This window comes from Brassica napus, chromosome C4 (assembly GCF_020379485.1).
Source record: "Brassica napus cultivar Da-Ae chromosome C4, Da-Ae, whole genome shotgun sequence".
NCBI classification, from domain to species: domain Eukaryota; kingdom Viridiplantae; phylum Streptophyta; class Magnoliopsida; order Brassicales; family Brassicaceae; genus Brassica; species Brassica napus.
Genome location: NC_063447.1, coordinates 33,127,695 through 33,150,221, shown reverse-complemented (window position 1 = coordinate 33,150,221; position 22,527 = coordinate 33,127,695). Strand labels below are relative to the sequence as shown.

The 22,527-nt window shown below is 36.3% G+C and overlaps 1 pseudogene; it reads right to left on the bottom strand.

The window, feature by feature from the left end:
- Positions 1-780: 780 nt before the first annotated feature.
- Positions 781-1,776, bottom strand: LOC125586018 (annotated as a pseudogene).
- Between the last annotated feature and the right edge of the window lie 20,751 nt (positions 1,777-22,527).

The window sequence follows — 22,527 nt, the reverse complement described above, 5'->3', positions numbered from 1 at the left end:
GAAAACAAAGGTGAAGATAGATAGGAGATTGATTTTGGGCCTTTGATTCAAAAATCAATCAATGGCTCAGAAAAAACAGTACATATTATCTTCTTTTTTTTATTTATAATTGTTGTAAAATTATTTAAACTTTAAATAATTTGATATCATAATTTAAAATTTTTAATCTGTATTTTGTATTTAAATTTTAAAATTGTGCGATTGACTAAAATATTTAAAATTTAGATTTAATGTTTTATGATATATATCAATATGAAGTATGTGGTTAGGAGTTTAGAGATTGAAGTTATATTATGAATGTATTCATTTATTTAAATTTTATAGTTTGTATAATTTCATCATTTAGCAAAAAACAAGTGTTATAAATTTAAAATGTTACGATTTGGAATATGATATAGGGTTTGGAGTTATAAGTAGGGCTAGAGGTATATGTACGTAGGGTTTGTATTATAATGTTTAAAGTTGAATATTTCTGTATGATATTTGAGTGTTTGGATTAAAATGTTTAAAGCTGAAGATTTATGTAAAAAATGGAATTTAAGATATAGGGTTTGAGATATGTAGTTAGGGTTTAGGGCATGTTTAGGGTTTAGAACTCAAGATAAAAAAAATTCTTTTTGTTTTTTTTTTTTTATTATTAGTGTTGGGTATTCTTTTTATCATATTACCTTTTGTGTCATCTTTAGATTTTATGATGAGATATTAAAAATTTAGAGCTTACTCCAATTTTATTTATTAATTATTGCTTTTAAAATCATTAATAAATATAATTCATTCTAATAAACACACAAGTAAATAATTAATAAATATAATTTGTATGTGATACAGAGATTTGATAAATAATAAGCCAAAAATATTTATTTCAACAAATATTTATTTGATATGATTACATCTGCTGATTATATGATTTTTTGAAGTATATGTCTTCCTGGTTTGGTTTGATTCGGTTCAAACTGGTTCTCGAGCTTTGAACTCAAGACTCGTTGGTTTCAGCATTATCAGTCTTCTCCACAACATCACCATTGAACTTCAAGCCATACCCATCTTAGTCCTCTTTGTTTCCAAATATCTCTTATTTTCCTCTGTGATAAGACTCAACAGAGGGACTCTTCACACAATGGCTAATCCATATCCCTTCAGACCAACGTAAACCAACCCCTCTTCCTTCATATCCACGCAAGTAAACCAACACACCACGACCAGTAGACTCGATCTGCTGCATCCAAAGAAAGAAGCTTTCCATCTAATAAAAAGCGACAAACAAAGATGATTATCTTTAAGAGAGCAATCCAAATTTCTGCCGGGGTGATGGTGTGACATACCGCTAGAGCATCCACGAAAATATAGGAACTATGTATGATGCACTGTAAACGACTTGGTAATCATAGTAGTGTGCTTCATCTTCAAAGTTTTGTACCTAGCGAGAAAGCAAAAGAACCAATCTCAGAGATTCTGCTGGCTCACATACAAAAGATAAATGGCTTTTATGTACCAAGATCGTGTGATCATCAGCTGCTTCTTCCCTTTCCGACCAACCAGCTGTAACATCTAGAGACTCCTCTTCAGCACTTTCCTACACATAGAAGATAATGGTGAGAAACATAAAAGAAGGAAGAAGATGAAAAACATTGTTAAAGGTTGTGACTTTACCTCAAGTGAAATGAGAATAATGATCTTCTCTAGCGCTAAGTAACCTTCCTCCTGCTGATAACACAACAAAACGTAGGAGTCTAAGCTAAAAACGTTGACCTTATTCCTTAAGTAGAGTTCGGTTGATCAGAGGAACCGATGACCAGGGAGGGAACGATTGGTTATGTCTTTTCCAATTATCAGCGAAAGCTCGAGCAGCTACGGTGACCTTATTCCTTAAGTAGACCTCTCCACCTGAATCCATATTGGAGGAGAAAACTGATCATCAAAGCACCCATGATCAAATCTTTACTGAAAACTGGATTGTCAAGTCGCCGAGAAAAGCATGCTATGTCGCTTCTGCGGGAGATTCTCAAGAATCGACTCCACAGCCTCCTCAAACCCAACAGCAAGCATCTGGTCAGCTTCGTCAAGCACCAAGTACTCAACTTCACCCAGCTCCCTGTTTACATTATCAGAAACTGATCAAATCGAAAATCAGATCTTAAACAGCTCAGATTAATTTCGAAATTGCCTTAAACTTAACAGAAACAGATTAATCACTCTTCTAAAACCTAAACAGACAGATAACACAGATTCTACACAAGCAAACAAAGCTCTGAAACATGGAAAAAAAACTCGAAAGTGTCAAACTTTTGTTTATTGGCGACCAATCACACTCAAAGGGTAAAGGGCTGAGGAAGGAGGAGTGACTATGGTAACACAAATTCATCTTCTTTCTTGTAAAATCAAAACAAAATCAGAGAGAGAGATGGCGGATGAGAGATATGGCGATGGTGGTGACGAGCTGGTGGTGGTGGCATAACGAGCGATGGTGTCAAAAGGAGTGGTGATGAAGCTTCAATCTAGTGTGACTAGAGATGAATCTGAGAATTTGAGGAAGTCAAGCAGACTGCTCTCATTTCTTCGTATGGAGAAGAAACAGAAAAGAAAGAAAAAAAATTAAAAATTAAAAATTAAAAACTAAACTATTTTGTATATAAAGCCTGGTCAAATATTAAGTATTTTGATTAAAATTTGAGATATTTAACATTTAATAGAGTTTAATTTTGGATCTAAAATGGTAAAGCGCCTACACTTGGTAAATTAACGCGGCTAAAAAAAATTATTTTCCCGCGATACTAAACATAGCGTTTTAAATTTATAAACGCTATTAAAAAAGTCAGTGTTGGTATACAATAGCAGAACCGTCAAAAACGCTATAATCTGATGCTATTAATACTCATATTTCCTGTAGTTCTGGTGTTGATTGTTCAAGGCTCGTTTAGCACGCTCACATTCATGTCTAAGTTTACTAAGCACCTTGTGATCTTTGCTTATCTCTTTGTTGTACTTCTTCCTGATCAGTTTGTCCACCATCCACAGCATGTTGTCAGCTTCTCTGACGATGAGAGCACCACGGTTTTTCCCTGAACCTTTAATCTGTGTGGTTGCTTCAGATAAGCAGAAGACAAGAGAGACGAGACATATATGGCACAGAACATAGAGAGTATCTTTAGAGACTTCATGGTCAGTTTCTTGTCTAAGCAACTTAAAAATCAAAACTTTCATCTCTCGCCGAGCTTTTTCATCTTTGGCATGATCATCAGTGAGTAGTTTCAAAAGATATCATCGGTTTTAGATCTCTTCAGTTCAAATGAAACTCTATGAAGAATCATAGATACTGAATCTTCAGGAAGATGAAGCTCATCAAGACATGCCAGAACGATATCTACTTTATCTTCTGACCATGGAGCAGCTTTCAAGTGCTCCAAACATGACATCACTCCTTCATCAAACGATACAGCAGCAGAAACCTTGAGTAAAGCCAAACGTTTGATGACGTTTTCACCAACTAACTTCTTCTTAAGATCATCATAATACATCAAAACAACAGTCTCTACATATATATCAACGCCATCACACTCATTGATCTCCACCATATGAGAAACTCCTTTCTTCTACAACTCATCTTCTCCATGAAAAACCTGCTCCTCTCCAATAAAACCTTCCTGTGAACATCCATGGTAACTCTGTACCTGTCTTTCCCCTCCACAGTCACCTTCGCAAACCTAGTCTCACAGTTCACCAAGATCCTTCCTCTACCAATATATATCTGTGCAGTGATCCTGTTTATCTCATGCATATTCATGGTAGGTATCTTCGCGTGAAGATCCGCTAGCTCCTTCTGATCCACCCACAGCTTCACAAACTCATCGCACATCTTCTTCTCTCTGAACATGAGTACCCACTTTCTGTCTAACTTTTCCCGAGTGTGTGCACAGTGACAGCTCACTTTACTCCACTCCAACCAACTCTTTCTTTGTCTCTTGGTTGTGCTCTCCGTTTGTATCCCCAACATGTCTGAGTTATCACTCTCTTTGTGGTTTAAAATCTCTACCAACCGATTTTTAATATTACTAAAGAGTCTTTTCAATCTCCTTTTCTTCTTTATTATTTTTTTCTTTCTCTTGAGAATTTTCTCGAACACTTGGTAGGCGCCCCTATCCATGTCTGTCTTTGAGCCGTTATCCTCTTCGAACAAAGGGGTTTTAGTCTCAGAATTATCCTTCTCATGCACCATCACTGGATACTCTAGAATCAATGTATAGCTCTTCACATATCGAATCAGCTGATTTGAGTACATAATTAGATCATCTCCTCCGTCTAAGCTCTCGACCTGTTTTGTGTCATCTGATTCAAATGTCTTCTCCTCCTGAGATTTCTTTGTATCCTCTTTTCCTTTCCAACTTTGTTCAAAGCGGTTTAGAAGTTGACTCATCTCTTTCAAACTATCCATCAAGCTGGGCTGTTCCAGTTGCTCCTTCTCTTGTTTTACGAGTGTACTGAACCGATTGAATAATCTGACTTTTAACTCATCCCAGTTACTAAACCCATATCATGAAATCTCATCTCCATACCACGACATAGCATCACCTTCAATGAACCCGTATGCTAACTGTCTTGTTTTGAATACGGTGAAATTGTGAGCGCCAACGAACTCGTCGATCCACTCAACCCACCTCTCCGGATCTTCACCGTAGAACACCGTAACATCAATCGATCCCATGGCTCGTCTCAAGCTCTGATACCAAATGAAGAATCTAGACTTCAAGTAACTCGATTGTAGAACTCAAATAATAAGAATAACTCTCTTATTGATATTAAGGAAACTAACTCAAAAACCTTAAGCTTTCTCAAATACAATCTCTCAATCTCTAGACAACACCATTGTATCACCTTATATATAAACTAAATTTCCTAAACTCATTAGGTTAACATATTTTTACTAAACTCATTAGGTTTAACATATTTTTCAAGTTTCCTTTTCTTTCAAACTTAATCAAATACCTGAAATCAATAAGGGAGTCGTTATATATTGACAATTTCAAGCAAAAGCTTTTCCATTCAAGAGATTACATTTGTGAAAAAACAATAAAAAACGAAAAGCAAACCAATTACCTGGTAAGTCTTAATTCTTACTCCATTGTCAGTTTCAGAGAGCTTAGCACCATCCACATTTATTCCCGAGACATAAGCTTTGGAATTGTCATCCCCCAAGCTCCCAATGCTTCTCATATAAAAATATTTAAAAAATTAAGGTCCATATGTTGTATATATATCCACTTTATTTATTTATAACAACTATCAAGAGATATATATATATATATATATATATTAAATCTGATTTTATTACCTTTATATTAGTATTCGGAAAAGAATGTACCTGATCCCGTGACCGGGGCCGCAAGTTAAATCACTGATTTGAACATTTTGTGATCCATCCTCAATGGATATACAATCATCGCCTACAGAAAAGTAACCATGAATATTATTACTAGATAATATCCTTGTTCAAAAACGTTGCCGCTTTACCGATTTTACGGCCGTATAAACGCTACTCGTAACATGAGCGTAGCGATTTTCATTGATTCGGTTGCATTGAACAGTAACACGCCTAATTTCCGTGTATACCGTAGAATAAATGAACGCGCGGCATCTAAATCCGTGTAATTGAAATCAAAATTCTTTGACATTTGCTTCCTTCTCTCTTTTGCCGGTGCCGTCGCCGTTTTCGGTGGTCCCATCGAATCTCCGACGTGTTCCCCAGCTCTTTAACAACCAATCCCTTCATATCTCCTTCGTTCACTGCCTCAACGGTTTCATGATTTGTATTTTTAGGGGTGTTGCTTAAATGTAGTATACTGTACTAAGCTCATAAAAAGGTTGGGTTATGAGTGTTTTGACTCAAAACAAGGAAATCGCGAAAAATAATTTGGCGGCTGCCGTAACTCTCTGCAGAAACTAATAATTCTGGGTTGAAGATAAGGTTATTGTAGTCATTTCTCAGTTCTTTTAACCTAAAAATCAAAACAATTAATTATATGGGGCGTCCTACATTCGAACCTAGGTCTGCAGAGTTTTATAGTAAGCCAATTACCACTACACCAACGTGTTTTCACTCACAATTGAGCACATATATACTATATATAACCGTAAAACATATATATATATATAACTTAAAATTACACCCCGATTAATCCACGCATAATATCCGATTAGGTGATTCGGCGCTAGGCCCTATCCGACCGCACGCGTAGCGCCTAGCGAGTTTCCGAACAAGGGATAATATACGTGTATACGGATCAATAAAATCGAATATTAATATTATGGATCATCTCTTCTTTTGATAAGTAATTATGGATCATCATCATTACCTGTTCCAATGTCTGAATTGGAGATTCGGATGTTTTGGGTATTAGTAATATGAATACCATCTGTGTTGGGACTATCGCCGAGGACAGTGATCTCGACATTCTTAACGTAAACATTGTTGCATTTCTCAATAGAAATCTGAATCTGCTGCGCATTTCTCACTCTTAGATTCTTCAGATTCAAGTTTTTTAAGTTGTATAAAGTAAGAGCCTGCATTAGCATAAACACACAGTGACACACATATATATACATGCCAATTTTATAATCAAACGTCCACTTATAAGTTTGAATGTGAAAAATGAACATAATTAAATGTATATATAGAGAGCTTTTGTATGTAGGTACCGTTGGCGCTTTTGTGCATGGCTGCATTAAAAGAGAAGGAACTTTATTTAATATTAGCATGATGAAAATTAATTCGGAGTATCTTATGTGTGACATATAGTGACTAGCAGAGGCGGATCTACATGCACAGGAGGGGAGTCAGCTGACCCCACTAAAATATTAAAAACTAAACTTGTTACACTACTTACGTAAAGAATAAATGGTCTAATGGTGTTAGTTCTCTAGTATTGACCCCCTCAGGAGAGTTCAATCCTCAATTCTGCACCCATGAACTTTTTTTTTTTCAGTTAATTATTTTGGTCCTAAAAGCCTGATTTTGAAGTGAAACATGGGTCAAACAAAGTTTTTTATTTGTTTTACAAACTTCACCCGCTTTCCATTATTTTTTTTTTTTGTTTTAACTTTTAACAAAAACATTTGACTTTTTTTTATTTGTTTTGCCATACTTTTGTTTCAAAACTCTATACAACAACAATTACATATCTTTTTAAAGATTTTTTAACATTATATCTTTTTGTTTTATTGAATATAATTTCCTTAAAAATTAAAACAACTAACTAAACTAATAGTTTATATAAAAGATATTTGAAATAATATTTGAATAAAATTACTTTAAATTAAATTAATTAATTATGACCCCGGCAAAATTAATTTCTGGCTCCGCCACTGGTGACTAGTGCACTACAAGAAAACGTGCCCGTAACAACGAACATTTACGACGAAAATATTTCGTCGTAAATTTACATGGTCTTTACAACGAAATTACGAGGAATATAACTTTCGTCGTAAACGCCATGTAAATTTACGACGAACTGATTTCGTCGTAAACTCCATGTAAGTTTACGACGAATGTACGTGGAATGAGAAATACGTCGTAATCATTACATCGACATTACAACGAAGCATGTTACCGTATATTTAGGTGAAAACGTGTATTCAATGTGCTTTAACTTACCTAATTTCGTCGTAAAGTCATTGTAAATAATATGTTAAAACCATGTAAAATCCATGTAAAATATTCCTTGTAAAATCGTTGTTATATTTCAACTACCCAACTCGAAAATTTCTCTATATATATGTCATTTCCCACAACTCTCTTCCTCAAAACACACAAACGGGAGAAAAAAAATCCGAAAAAAAAATCAGAAAAAAAAAAGATTTCAAAAAAAAATCTAAGAAAAAAATGGCCGGTGGCGGTAGTATTTACGAGTTACGGAGTTGGATGTATTTGCACAAAGATTCCGACGGGAGGGTGACGAACGCATTTCTGAGCGGGCTAGAGACATTCATGCACCAGGCGGGCTGTACACCGATCACACAGGAAAGCGGTAAGATGTTCTGCCCCTGTCGGAAATGCAAGAATTCAAAATTTGCACGTAGTGAAACTGTATGGAAGCATTTAGTAAACAGAGGATTTACACCACAGTACTACATTTGGTATCAACATGGAGAGGGTTATGGGGGAAATGAAGCTAGTAGTAGTAATAATAATTTTGAGGATGGTCATCATAGTGAAGAACCGAATCATTTGCATAATGAATATAATTATCATCAAGATCATGAGCAGATGGTAGATCATGATAGGGTTCAAGATATGATTAGTGATGCATTTTTAGAAACAACTACAACAATAGCTGATGGAACTGGAAATGTAGAAGAACCTAATTTGGATGCAAAAAGGTTTTATGAAATGCTAGATGCTGCAAATCAACCAATCTACACTGGTTGTAGAGAAGGTCTCTCTAAATTGTCTCTAGCAGCTAGGATGATGAATATTAAAACGGATCATAATTTACCTGAGAATTGCATGGATGCATGGGCGGAGTTGTTTAAAGAGTATTTGCCAGAAGACAACGTGTCTGCTGAATCTTATTATGAGATTCAGAAATTGGTTTATAGTCTTGGGTTGCCTTCGGAGATGATTGATGTTTGCATCGACAACTGCATGATCTACTGGAAAGAAGATGACAAGTTAGAAGAGTGTCGATTCTGCAAAAAACCACGATTCAAACCGCAAGGCCGTGGGAGGAATAGGGTACCGTACCAAAGGATGTGGTACCTACCAATTACAGACAGATTGAAAAGATTATATCAATCTGAGAGGACTGCTGCATCGATGAGGTGGCATGCGGAACATGTCCAGAGAGATGGTGAGGTTGCACATCCATCAGACGCAAGAGCGTGGAAACATTTCAACAAGGTACACGCAGATTTTGCTACAAATATTCGGAATGTCTATCTTGGGTTATGCACCGATGGATTTAGTCCATTTGGAATGTCTGGTAGACAATATTCTTTGTGGCCAGTCATTCTTACGCCGTACAATTTACCGCCGGATATGTGCATGGAACAAGAATTTCTATTTTTGACCATATTAATCCCTGGGCCGAAGCATCCAAAACGGTCTCTTGATGTTTTTCTTCAACCGTTGATAGAAGAGCTAAAGCAATTGTGGTCAGAAGGGGTGAGGACGTACGATTGTTCCTTGAAAAACAATTTTACGATGCGAGCAGTTCTGCTGTGGACGATAAGTGATTTCCCTGCTTATGGGATGTTGTCTGGCTGGACAACACATGGAAGATTATCTTGTCCATATTGTCTTGGATCGACGGATGCTTTTCAACTGAAGAATGGTAGGAAGAGTTGTTGGTTTGATTGTCACCGTCGCTTTCTTCCACTTGCCCATCCGTACAGAAGAAATAAGACATTGTTTCGGCACAAAAAAATTGTCAGAGACGGTCCTCCTCCATATCTCACCGGCCAGCAGATCGAAGCAGACATTGATTATTACGGAGCTCAGGAAACAGTTAAAGTTGGAGGAAATTGGCATGTTCCTGGAAATATGCCTGATGGATATGGTGTGTCTCACAATTGGCATAAGAAGAGTATATTTTGGGAGCTACCCTATTGGAAGGATCTTCTCTTACGCCACAATCTGGATGTCATGCATATTGAGAAGAACTTTTTTGAGAACATCATGAATACATTACTTAACGTCCCTGGGAAGACAAAAGATAACAAAAAGTCAAGGATGGACTTACCTGATATTTGCTCAAGAAGTGAGTTACATATCAAGAGCAATGGAAACGTTCATGTTCCCATCTTCCGGTTGTCATCAGAAGCCAAAACAACCTTGTTTGACTGGGTTGCATCAGAAGTTAAGTTTCCTGATGGTTATGTTTCAAATCTGTCAAGATGTGTTGAACGAGGTCAAAAGTTCTCCGGAATGAAGAGTCATGATTGTCATGTGTTTATGCAACGACTACTTCCATTTGCTTTTGCCGAGCTCCTTCCAGCAAATGTCCATGAAGCACTTGCAGGTAATTATAAAACGTTAATATATATACATATGTTATGAAATGTTATTAATTTGATTACTTTTGCAATATACAGCCATCGGCGCTTTTTTCAGAGATCTCAGCACACGTACGTTCAAGGAAGAAGTCATCGAACAACTTCATCATAACATTCCGATCATATTGTGCAACCTGGAGAAGATATTTCCTCCTTCATTTTTTGACGTCATGGAGCATCTAGTTGTCCACCTACCGTATGAAGCATTGCTTCGTGGACCTGTTCACAACGGATGGATGTATCCGTATGAGCGACAGATGAAACATTTGAAGGGGAAAGCAAGAAATCTTGCAAAGGTGGAAGGTTCAATAGTTGCGGGAAGTTTGACAGCCGAAACATCTAACTTCACATCATACTACTTTGCTCCAACTGTTCGTACGAGGAAAAGAGTTCCTAGAAGATATGATGATGGTGGAGTACCGACATCATATCCAATTGATGGTGTTCCTGACATTTTCTGCGAAATTGCACGGTTTGGTGGTAAAACGAAAGAAGTATGGTGGTCATGTGAAGAGGATAAACATAGTGCCCACACTTATATTCTGCTCAACTGCGAGGATGCAGTGACCCGTTACTTTGAAAGGTAAATATTTTTGTGAATGTTAATTATATGAATTGCAGTTAATTATGTATGACTTGATTATTTGTTTAATTTGCAGCATGTTTGTATCTCAAGTTGAAGAAGCAATACCAGGAATATCTGCAACTGATGTGGACACACGTAAAGATAAGCACTTTGTCAAGTGGTTAAAATCACAGGTACGTAATATATCTCATACATTGATTAATTAAGTAAGTGTTTTGATACTTCAATATTAATTAAGAATAACTGCTTTTGGCAGGTTGATTATGACGATCCTTATTATCCCGTATGGTTTCACGAATTGGTTCAAGGTCCAGTTGCAAAGGTCACCACATCACCTATGTATTTCACACGAGGATTTACCTTTCACACATACGAGTATGGGAGACATCGGGCAACGAGTAACTACGGAATATGTGTGAAAGGTGAAACGGACTTTTACGGGATCTTGCAGGAGATTATTGAAGTGGAATTTCCGGGGTTATTGAAGCTAAAATGCGTCCTCTTCAAATGTGAATGGTTCGATCCTGTTGTGAACCGAGGGATTCGGTATAACAAATTTGGTGTTGTGGATGTCAATTTTGGGAGAAGATACAACAAATTTGAGCCTTTCATTTTAGCTTCACAAGCCGAGCAAGTAAGCTTCCTTCCTTATCCTCGGCTTCGAACTTCCGGGATAAACTGGTTAGCTGCTATCAAAATTACACCTCGTGGACGCATTGTCGCTGGAGAAGAACCGCCCTTGCAAGAAGAAGACGCTATCAATGAAGTTGAGGTACCAGAACAACCAACTGATGAAATCCTTTTGATCGACCCGCAAAACTTTCAATATGAAGATATTCCCGAAGATGCGACAGATGAAGCACGTGAAGACGAGTTCGAGAGAAGCGACGATGATGATTGTAATGATAGTGATGAGAACGAAAACGATTTAGAGTGATGTAATATTGATGAGAACGAAAACGATTTAGAGTGATGTAATATATGTCTCTGATGTTGTATTTCTCTATTGTAACGTATGTTTAAAGAAATATTGTTTTTTACCATCCTAATGTATGTGTAACAAATGTTGTTTTATATAATATGTATTTGTGTTAATTTAAAAAAATTATTTGGAGTTTTAGGGTTTTAGAGTTTAAGTTGGAGAAAGAGCACAAAGTAGTAGAGAAGAAGAGATATGATGTTAGATGATATGTGACTTTGGGGTTTAGGGATTTCATTCTCGGTGTTTAGGGTTAAGCGTTGTAAAATCGTCGTAAACCGATGTTTCCACGTAATTTCGTCGTAAATGGAAAAACGCGGGCCTGGTAACTTCGTCGTAAACGTGGGCCTTGTAAATTCGTCGTAAACCGATGTTTCGACGTAATTTCGTCGTAAATCGAAAAACGCGGGCCTGGTAACTTCGTCGTAAATGAAAAAACGCGGGCCTGGTAACTTCGTCGTAATGTTACGTCGCGTTTACGACGAAACATTTTTTATATATTGGGACGCCGAGACGAGGCTGCCTCGTCCATTCCTCCTAAACTCCTCTCCTCTCCCTAAGGTACATTCTCTTCCCTCCTTTTTTTTTTTAAGTTAGTTTAGGTTATTAATTAGTTAGGTAATTAGTTTAGGTGATTATTTAGATAATTAGTTTAGGTGATTAGTTAGATGACGGAATCCTATAGTTTAGGTGATTAGTTAGGTAACGGAATATTTTTTAATTATGTCGTCATAATTGATTAAATTTATTTAAATTTTTTTTAGATGGCTCCTAGAATGAAACCAACAGCACCTACTTATGCCCAGTTGTTTGGCGATGGTTCCGGTACATCTTCTTCCGGTCCATCGTCTTCCGATGCAGTTCCAGACTCTCAGACTTCTCAGAGAGTTTTTTCGAGTCCTCCTCTTCCACCGCAGATGCCTCCACCTCCTCCTCCAGCGGCTGCACCTGAGCCTGTCCCAGAAGGTGCAGTTCATCCGGATTTGCGTGTGCCTTCATATGCTCCCTTCGCGAGATATACGGTGGAGGATTTGCTTGCCCAGCCTGGACGGGAGGGTTTGGATGTTCTAGACCCCGATAGACCCCGAGGAACTTATTGGTAAGTTATTAATTTTTATTACTTTAAAATTTAATTAATTTTTATTTTGTAACGGTTAAATTGTTTTTTTTTCAGGTTTGGGGCTAACAACCGTGTTAGACGGAGCGTTTCGGCGACGATTAAGGGTTACTACGACGGGGCATACCCGAACTGGAGCAAGACACCAAATCACATTAAGATCACGTGGTTTAAATTTTTTGCGGTAAGATTTTTACATTTAATTAAATTTTCACTTTTAAATATATATATATATATATATTTAATATCTATTATTAATTGTAATTTTTTCAATTTTTTCAAAATTTTTATGTTTCAGCAAAAGTGGCATTGGTCTTTGGGAATCACCGAGAGGGTGAAGGCGGAATTCGTTGCAAAGGCAAAGATACGCCTCTGCAACACAGTCTCTGATTGGAAGGACAAGTGGGAGATCTACGGGTATGAGGGAAAGTCCACTGAGCTCACGACGGATGTGTGGGATGGCCTCATCGCCTATTGGGAGGACCCCTCTTCGATCAGAAAGGCCAATTCGTGCTCGGCTTCTCGAAGGACGAAGGATAAAGATGGTCATTTGCCCATGCTTCACAGAACCGGACAAAAACCTCATGCAGGAGTTCGTCTAGAAGCTGTAAGTTTTGTTTTAAATATATATTTTAAAATATTCAATTAATATAATTTATAATATTTAATTTAATTTTTTTTTGTAGTTCGAGAAGACGGGAGTCTTACCTTCTCTGTCTGACCTATTCAAGATGACTCACGCCACATCCGACGGAGTTTTTGTGGATCCTGCATCTGAGAAACTCTTCCAAACAGTGGCTGGTCGGATTGAAGAACGGGAGACGCAACTAACCCAGGAGTCTCCCGATGGATTACCAGTCACATTGTCCACCCAAGAGGTCGACAGAATCTTCGAAGAGGTAACTTAAAATTTTAGTTTACATTATTTTAAATATTTTAACATAATTAACTATATTAATATATGTTTTGATTTTATAGGTGGCTCCTAAAAAGAAGGGACGGATAGTCGGTATAGGCTCTGTTAACGAAGTTGCAAGGGCAACTTCGTCATACACTTCGAGACGGGATGAAGAGACTGCTCAGATGAAGGCTCAAATGGATAGCCAAAAGGCTCAAATGGATAGCCAGCAGGTTCGTTTAGACTCTCTTGAGGGTTTGCTAGACGTGATGGCCGTGGAAAACCCGGTTATGCAGAGAATGTTGAGTGAGAGACGAGCCGCTCTTGGAATGCCACCACGAGATCCCCAAGAGTCCGATCCAACCCGTCAACAGCCGAGCAACCCCACCAACTACTTCGACAATATGTAGTTTTTTTTTCTGTTTGTATTATGAATTTAAATATTATTGTATGACTTTTTAAAAATATGTTTTCCAATTTCATATTTTGTTTTAAAATTTAAATTATTTTAAATTCTGAATATTAAATATAAATTAAAATCTATTATATACTAATTAATAATAATATAATAAGAAACTATGTAAACTCCTCGTAAACATTACATGGAGTTTACATCGAATGTTTACGAGTGATTAACATCGAAATATTTACGAGGATTTTACATCGAAATGTTTACGAGTGATTTACAACGAAAGTATTTACGTTTGCTTTACATCGAAATAATTACGTGGGCTTTACGACGAAGTCTTACGTGGCGTTTACGACGAATCATTTCCCTGCGCTTTACGAGGAATATATTTCGTCGTAAACGTAACGAGTCGTTTACGACGAAACCTCGTTTACGACGAAACCTCCGTTACGACGGACGTTTAACAACGAAACGTCTTTCGACGTTAATTCGTCGTAACATCCCGTTTACGACGAATTTACAACGAATACTGCCCTAATAAAAAATATGTTTTCTCGTAGTGGTGGACTATACGTAGTTGTAATCCGATCGTCTTGTAGATGCTATTAAAGTGCCGAAGATCTGCAGTTAATCGGTAAAAAATGTCAACTAGTTGATAAAATTTATGAATTAAGGGAAAACTAATGATTAACATTACAAAAAAACACATTACAAAAAATTACCTGAAAGCTACGTAGAGATTTGCATGGGCCTCTGAATTGAGTAGTCTTTAGGAGATAAGTCTTCCGTTTAGGAAACCAAGAAACCAGTAACTCCATTTGTTGAACATGCTTTCATCCATGCTTTCTTGAAGGCCTAATTAAGCATATTTTATAACCATGCATCACCAAAAAAAAAAAATATTAAAATATCATTATATACCATAACCAATTGTTTATAAAATACTTTATATTCATTACCTTAAATATTGATTCTTGGGGTGACTTAAATCTTAGTGATTTTGGAAATAATTTAGATCATGTGGTACGGTATACTTTTTTGAATTAAAAAAAACATTTTAATAGACAATAAAATTTTCCTAAAGAAAAAAATGATATCGGGCTTTGACGCTGATTATTCATTTACAATTTTACATAACCAGTATACAAAACCTTAAATGATTATTTGCCTTAATCGTGTTTTTTCTCTAAATGTTCAATTTCTTCGTACTTATTTGCGTTTGTTCACAACAGTAACCAGGATATACCTGAGTATCATCGGTTTTTCCATCTCCTTTGGCTCCGAAGTCCGAAACACTAACAGTTGATGCTTCGGAAGTAGGTCTATGGGAGCTAATCAAAGTAAGAACGTCATCGTCGTTGTTGAGCTTTATTTTATTTTTTTTATAAGTATGTGAATTTCATTAACAGAGTAATGAGACAAAGTGATACAATCAATTTTAATTTTGCTAAACAAAGCAAATAAGTTGATGAGAACCCCAAAAAAAGCTAAAAAACATCCTCTAAAACACAAAAGGTTTAATCTTAATCCCAAAGGATAAGATTAAAGCTTAGCTATCACTTGATTTCAGCAACAAACAGATGAGTTTCAGGAGATCCAAGTATTGGCTTGATACCGGAACCTGCATCAAGAACTGAGACCATTGAAGATAACAGCCGGAGAACGGTTAAAGGCACCGCAGACCATCCCGAAGGCGGCTCCTAAAGGGAAAACAAGCGAAGCAGGGTTGGCATCGTCCTGGTCCGGTCATTACACCCGATGAAGCCCACTCCAGACACTGAACACTCCAGAAGATGACCTTCGGATCCCTGTGACTCCTAAACCAAATCAAAGAAACCGGCAATTAAGCACTGGTGAAGATACAAGCTGATGGAAGCGGAGGTTTAACGGCTCCAGCTCCGGTCCCATCACACGAGCAGAGCACACAAGATTTCGGATTTAGAGCTTCGGGAAAGGCAGGTAGCGATGATCAACTTCCTTCTGAAACTTTAAATGCGGGGAGGCAAAGCTCCCATCAACAAGCGCAGAAGGTGAGAAAGACCCGTCTTTAAGCGCTATGGCGAAGCAGAGCAACGGCACAAGCTCTGAGCCACCACGAACCGATGAACAGATCCGAACCTAACAAAGCCATGGTAGCTGTGCGAAACCAAACATAAAAGAAGTCCCCAGCGAATACCTCGACTTCGCCTTTTCAACTATGACCAACAGATCTAGAGGGGGAATTTCTAGCTTGAGCAACCGAGATAGGAGACAAGAGAAGACAGAGGAGGATCTGGTCCGAGAGGCTGTGGCAGCGACGCACAGGAACTCCGACGAAACCTCCGGTGAAGATCTGACCCAGATCTACTTTAAGCCAAACCCTAAATCCACCATCAAAACGGCACCTCCTACGGATCTCAAGCCAAACACAAACTCGCCTTCACTCCCGGGAGTCTGAATACACACCCAGACACCGGTCTCTTCGCCGGATCCGACCGTTATATATCCGGAGGAAGACCAGAGATAAAGAAGCAAGGAGGACGTGAAGAGACCAAAATATAACAGGTGAAGAGGAATTGAACAAGGGAGCAGAGATGCGGTGGCGACCGACGGGTAGAGACCCTCTGTCGGCCACCGGAGGCGAGAAATAGAAGTTGTCGGCGAGAGAAAAGTGTTTGGTGGGGAGAGAGATTCGATTCGAGAGAAGTTTCTCTCACCTCTCTCTACTTTTTTTTGTGACATGGATTGGTGGCCACGTCTGCTACCATCTTTTTAGAATTGTTGAGCTTTATTAAACTATCGGATTCGAAGCTACCATCTTCATGACCGTATCCAGGGGTGGACCCACTTGAAGAGGTGTGGGGTCACCTGGCACCACAAAAACAATTATAAAATTTTGTTTTGTATGAAAAAATAGTAAAGATTAGGCAGCGGAATTGGGAAAGTATGGAGTATGACCCCACATAAACCAGGATTCGACGTCCACCAATGACCTTTTAATTGTTTTTGACACCAGTCTCATTCATTCCTGGATCCGCCACTGACCGTATCCATCATCTATGTTGCTACTCAAAGCTTCGCACCACGAGAGCATCAAAAGAACGCATAACAAAATAGCAAGGAATCCGCAGCAGCGAGTCATTTCCAGTTTTAACCTTTCGATCTAGGATCGAATAAACTGAATTCTTTTTAGAAAGAGTAGTGTGTGTTTGATTCTTGTGAGTGAGATGAGACTATTTGCTGTTTTTAATTAAGGGGGCTTTTGTAATATGAAAGTGAAGAAGTGGGAGGTATGTGTATTTATAAGCATGAAGAAAAAGTTAGGTTTTGTTAAAGTTCAAATGGCGTTGGAGGTGTGGAGAGAGATTGAGATTGAGATTGATACGGAAACATCACTTTAAGCTTCGAGCCTTACCTCTTCAGCTCTTCTCCCCCTATTTCAACTTATCTTTTTATTGAATTTATTTTTTTCTTGATTGATAAGGAGTTTTACATTTTAGTTAGTTATTTTTTGGGAAATTGCCAAAAATACTATTTTCAAAGTATCGTTTTTCATGTTTACACTAATCACTTTTACCTCAATCTTTAATGAAGGGTGAAAGACATTTATAACCTTTTGATTAACTTTGACAAAAAAAACATATGGTTAACTAATCTAAACTTAAAACATCAACTCTAAACCCTGAATCATCAACTCTAAACCCTAAACCATGAAACATCAACTCTAAACCTTAAACCCCGAAACATCAACTCTAAACCCTAAACCTTCAAATCTAAACCCTAAAACATCAACTCTAAACCCTAAACGAAAACCCTAAACCCTAAATCTAAACTTAAAACATCAACTTTAAACCCTAAATCATCAACTCTAAACCCTAAACCATGAAACATCAACTCTAAATCCTAAACCCTGAAATATCAACTCTAAACCCTAAATCTTCAAATCTAAACCCTAAAACATCAACTCTAAACCCTAAAACATCAACTCTAAACCCTAAACGTAAACCCTAAACCCTAAACCCTATATTTTTCTGAAATTCGAACCCTAAACCCTAAAACCCTAAACCTTCAAATCTAAACCGTAAAACATCAACTCTAAACCCTAAACGTAAGCCCTTAACCTTAAAACCCTAAACCTTCAAATCTAAACCCTAAAACATCAACTCTAGGGTTTTAGGGTTTAGGATTTAGGGTTTAGAGTTGAAGGTTTAGGGTTTAGGGTTTAGAGTTGCTGTTTTAGGGTTTAGGGTTATTTTTTAGGGTTTAGGGTTTAGAGTTTACTTTTTAGGGTTTAGGGTTTAGTGTTGATAGTTTAGGATTTAGTGTTGATGGTTTAGGGTTTAGAGTTGAAGTTTACGGTTTACGGTTTAGAGTTGATGTTTTAGGGTTTAGAATTGAAGGTTTAGGGTTTAGAGTTGATGTTTCGGGGTTTAGGGTTTAGAGTTGATGTTTCAGGGTTTAGGGTTCGTATTTAAAAAAAAATTGGGTTTACGATTGATGGTTTAGGGTTTATGGTTCGTATTTCAAAAAAAAATAGGGTTTAGGATTGATGGTTTAGGGTTTAGAGTTGAGTTTTAAGGTTTAAGGTTTTAATTTCGAAATAGTATAATTAGAAAGAAAATTAAAAAAATTATTTTTATTTTTTTAGATTTTTATTTTTTAAAATATTTATTTAATATATATATAAAGAACAAGAGCATAAAAGTCTTTTGCCACTTAATGAAGAATGTATTTTTGAAAATGTTCCTTTAAAAGTGGTAAAAATGAAAAGTGGTAGCAAGAAAGTGGTAAACATGCAATTTCACGTTATTTTTTCTTTTTCTATTGGAAAAGGAGTTTATTTTTTTCATTTACCTCTTTCTAAGTGCAAAGGTGACTTGCAAGTTGCAAATAATTATGCAGCAAATGCACTGAGATTGGAGTATTTTTTTTTTCTTTTGATAAAATGTTAAATTGAGATTAGAGTTTTATATATGTGTCCTTCCTCCCTCTGAACTAAGTGGAATTTCTTTAATTTAGGAATTTCTTTTACTAAATAGAGTTGTGATCATTGTTCAGTAATCAAACATTTGAATTTTGACTTGGTAATATTTTCCAAATATTTCGATGTGTTGACATATGAAGTAGATGCAAAATAAATTATTTACTTCTCGAATTATAAAGCTCGGATTATCTAAATGAACTGTCAATGTATAATAATGCGTAAAAACACCAAACTCAAATAGAATTGTAAATTTGTAAAGCCATCATAAAGCCTAATGTGATGACAGTCCATCTAGCTTAACATGGTATCAGAGCCCGATCCACGCAGTCCAACCTGATTCACATCGATCCGGTCCAAAGTTGGCCCTCGATCCTTGCCCGAACATTCCGAGATTGACGCTTAAAGAGCAATCATCTCGAGGGGGCGTATTAGGGGCAAAGGTCCCACATCGATAATTGGAAGAGATCTTTAGTAATATCACTACAAGAAAATATGTATATAGCTACGAATTAGCTACAAAAATTTTGTGACTATATTTTTCAAGCCACAAAAAGCCACAAAATTAGCAACAGTTTTTAAAAACCAAAATTCGTAGCTATTCTGTAGATATATGTTGCTAATTAGCTGCAAATTACATTTTGTAGCTATCCGAAGAAAATAAGTCACAATTAGCCACATAAAATATTGTGGAAATCAACATCTACTATCAGCCACAAAAATAATCATAGAAATATATATATAGACACAATATAGTTTGTGGCTATTTGTGGAAAATTTAAACCCTACTCATACCCTAAACTCTAATTTTCTAATATTTAATCATAAACATTAAAAGATAATACAATAAATAATATGTAAAACGTTAATCTAACACTAATAACAAATATTAAAACATCAAATATAATAATTGTGCCCCCAAATTCAAAATCCTAAAACATATCCTAAATTCTAACATACCCTAAACTTAAACTCCTTCCCTAACGGTTATGATGCATATGTTTTACTTAGAAGATTAATAATAGTTAATAGTTATTAAAATTACCATAAAACTTCAAATGATAGTCTTGGATGAGGAATTCATGGTAGATACAAGTGATTTTAAACTGTTGGACAATCACAATTTTTCAGAACCTCTTGACACACATGTCTTATATAAATTATAGATTTTTTTTCGTAAAAAATAAATTATACTTTACAATCAAATGCTGATTTTTATAAAATATCATTGAGTTTTATAAATGTATGAGTTTATAAATTATCTTTTAAATAGATTTTACCACTTTTGGATATTTAAATTATCCAAAATGAAATATTTAAAATCTTTTCTTATATTATGGCTAATTATGCAAAATAAAATAACACTTTTCTACAATTTTTTAGAAAGCCCCGCCCAAAATTTTGGTTGACACCGCGAATCTTTTAAGGAATTTTTTTAAGTCTGCCCGAAATATTGCGCCAGATCTTCTCCTTTGTTTACCCTAGTATCCCTAATTTTCCTCACTGCTTCTCCTCTTTCTGATGTTGATTTACATTTATCAGTGACCTTATTTTCTCCTTTGCTCTAAGATTCGATGATTCTCTTTCAGTGTTCTGCTTTTATTTACAGATTCAAAGATTTATTTTTCTTTCAGTCATCTTTTTCTTCTGGTGTGAAACCGATCTAGGTCTTCATTTGTCTAGAAATCTCTGACTTTTTTGTTATGGTTCAATTTGTCTATAAATCTTTGAATATAGGCACTAATTCTCTTAAGTTTTGGGTAATTGATGTCTTTATACTGAAATCGATTAAGGGTTTAATCAATCTCTGCATTATTGGGTGAATTATTCCTATGACAGAGAAGCCCTTTAGTCTCATGGACGGCGGCGGTGGGAGACGTCTTCGGTAGGACTGAACGGGAGGGGTTACATGACTTCTGTGAGTCTATCTCTCTCTCTCTCTCTCCATCCGAACACAACTTTTGTTGATGTTATTCTCTTTATCTCTGGTAGGCATAGATGTGTATTTGTGTTCCTGTTTGGCTATTTCAGTTGATTACGCTGGATTTGTTTGGTTATTGCTTATTGATACAAGTGACATTGGTTATGTCTATCATTCTGCTTCTTTGAATGCTGAGTTTGGACATGTTAGGTCTCTTGCCAATGTATGTCTGCAGTTTGTTTTCGGTTGTATTGATGGATGTATGTCGGATTATATATCCCTATTCTTATCATTTTCCTACTGTTATATCTCTTGGTTTGGATTTCTATGAAACTCTATTTGTTTTGGTATTCTGATTCTATTGAGTAGTATTGTGTATGGCTTGTTTCTGAGAAGGCCTCTACTTAACTCTACCATAAGTTTGAGGTTCTGAGTTTTCAAGTTTGCTAATATCTTACTGTTTTTTCTTATAGCAGGAGCTGTATGTGAACATCAGTTGGCCTTTGTACCAAAACATGTTTATGCTTTTGAGGTACGGATTTGTGAATTGAGCTTCATTGTATTTTTGTAAGAGTTTGGTTTTGCTCTGGCCTTGAATGACTTAGTGACTGATCATGATTCTGTTTTAGGTTCACTCACACTGGGCTCCAAGAAATTTGGCCTATGGTCACGAGGTATGCTCAGTTCTCTGGTTTTGTTTTAGTTGTTAGAATAATTTCAGTTGGTGCTAATCTTATGTCTTTTCTAATTTGTAGGTGCCTAGAGTTGTGTCATCTCTTAGCGAAGAAGAGCAAGATGCACTTATGAAGAACATTAGGAGGAGAACAACACCACAACCAATAAAATCCTTGCTGATATCAAAATGAAATGTTTTTTTTTAGTTAAGATCGATCATAGCTACATATTTGTAGATTTTTGTTTTTGAAACTATGTGTGTACATTTAAATTAATTCTTAATAAAGATTAAATTTAGCATTTTTATATATTACAAATTAATTTAATTATATAATTATATTTTCAAAAAATAATAATTTATAATATAGCAACAATTATATATGATTATTTGTATTTAATATAGCTGTGGTTTTGTTTGTAGCTATTAGTGGTTAATGCAGCTACAAAATATGGTTTCTTACTATTTGTGGATATTAGCCACAAAATATCATTGTGGCTAGGTTGTAGAACTCCCGCCGCAAATAGCCACAAACGACCGATATCCACAAGCTTATAGCTGCAAAAGTTGCCACAAAAATAGCTACGAAAAGCTACTGAATTTAGGTCATAGCCACAAAAACAATTATGGCTATAGACAGTTTTTCTTGTAGTGTATATAAGATAGATGAGCCACTCCATTTATCACCAATTGGTTTTAGGTTGAAATCTCATCTAGTTTAACAGACAGTATGTCATAATAACGATATATATATATTTCAAAAGCATGGGAACATTATATATTTTGTTGGAAAGTCAATTAACAAGTTTATACAGAACATTGTGTACATTTATGCGTATGGTGCGATCTTTGCTTGCGAGACGACCTAAATGTATGGTGGAAAGTCATTTGGAAATTTATCTAGTCGTTGTTATAACTTCGACCTAATTATTGTTTCCTT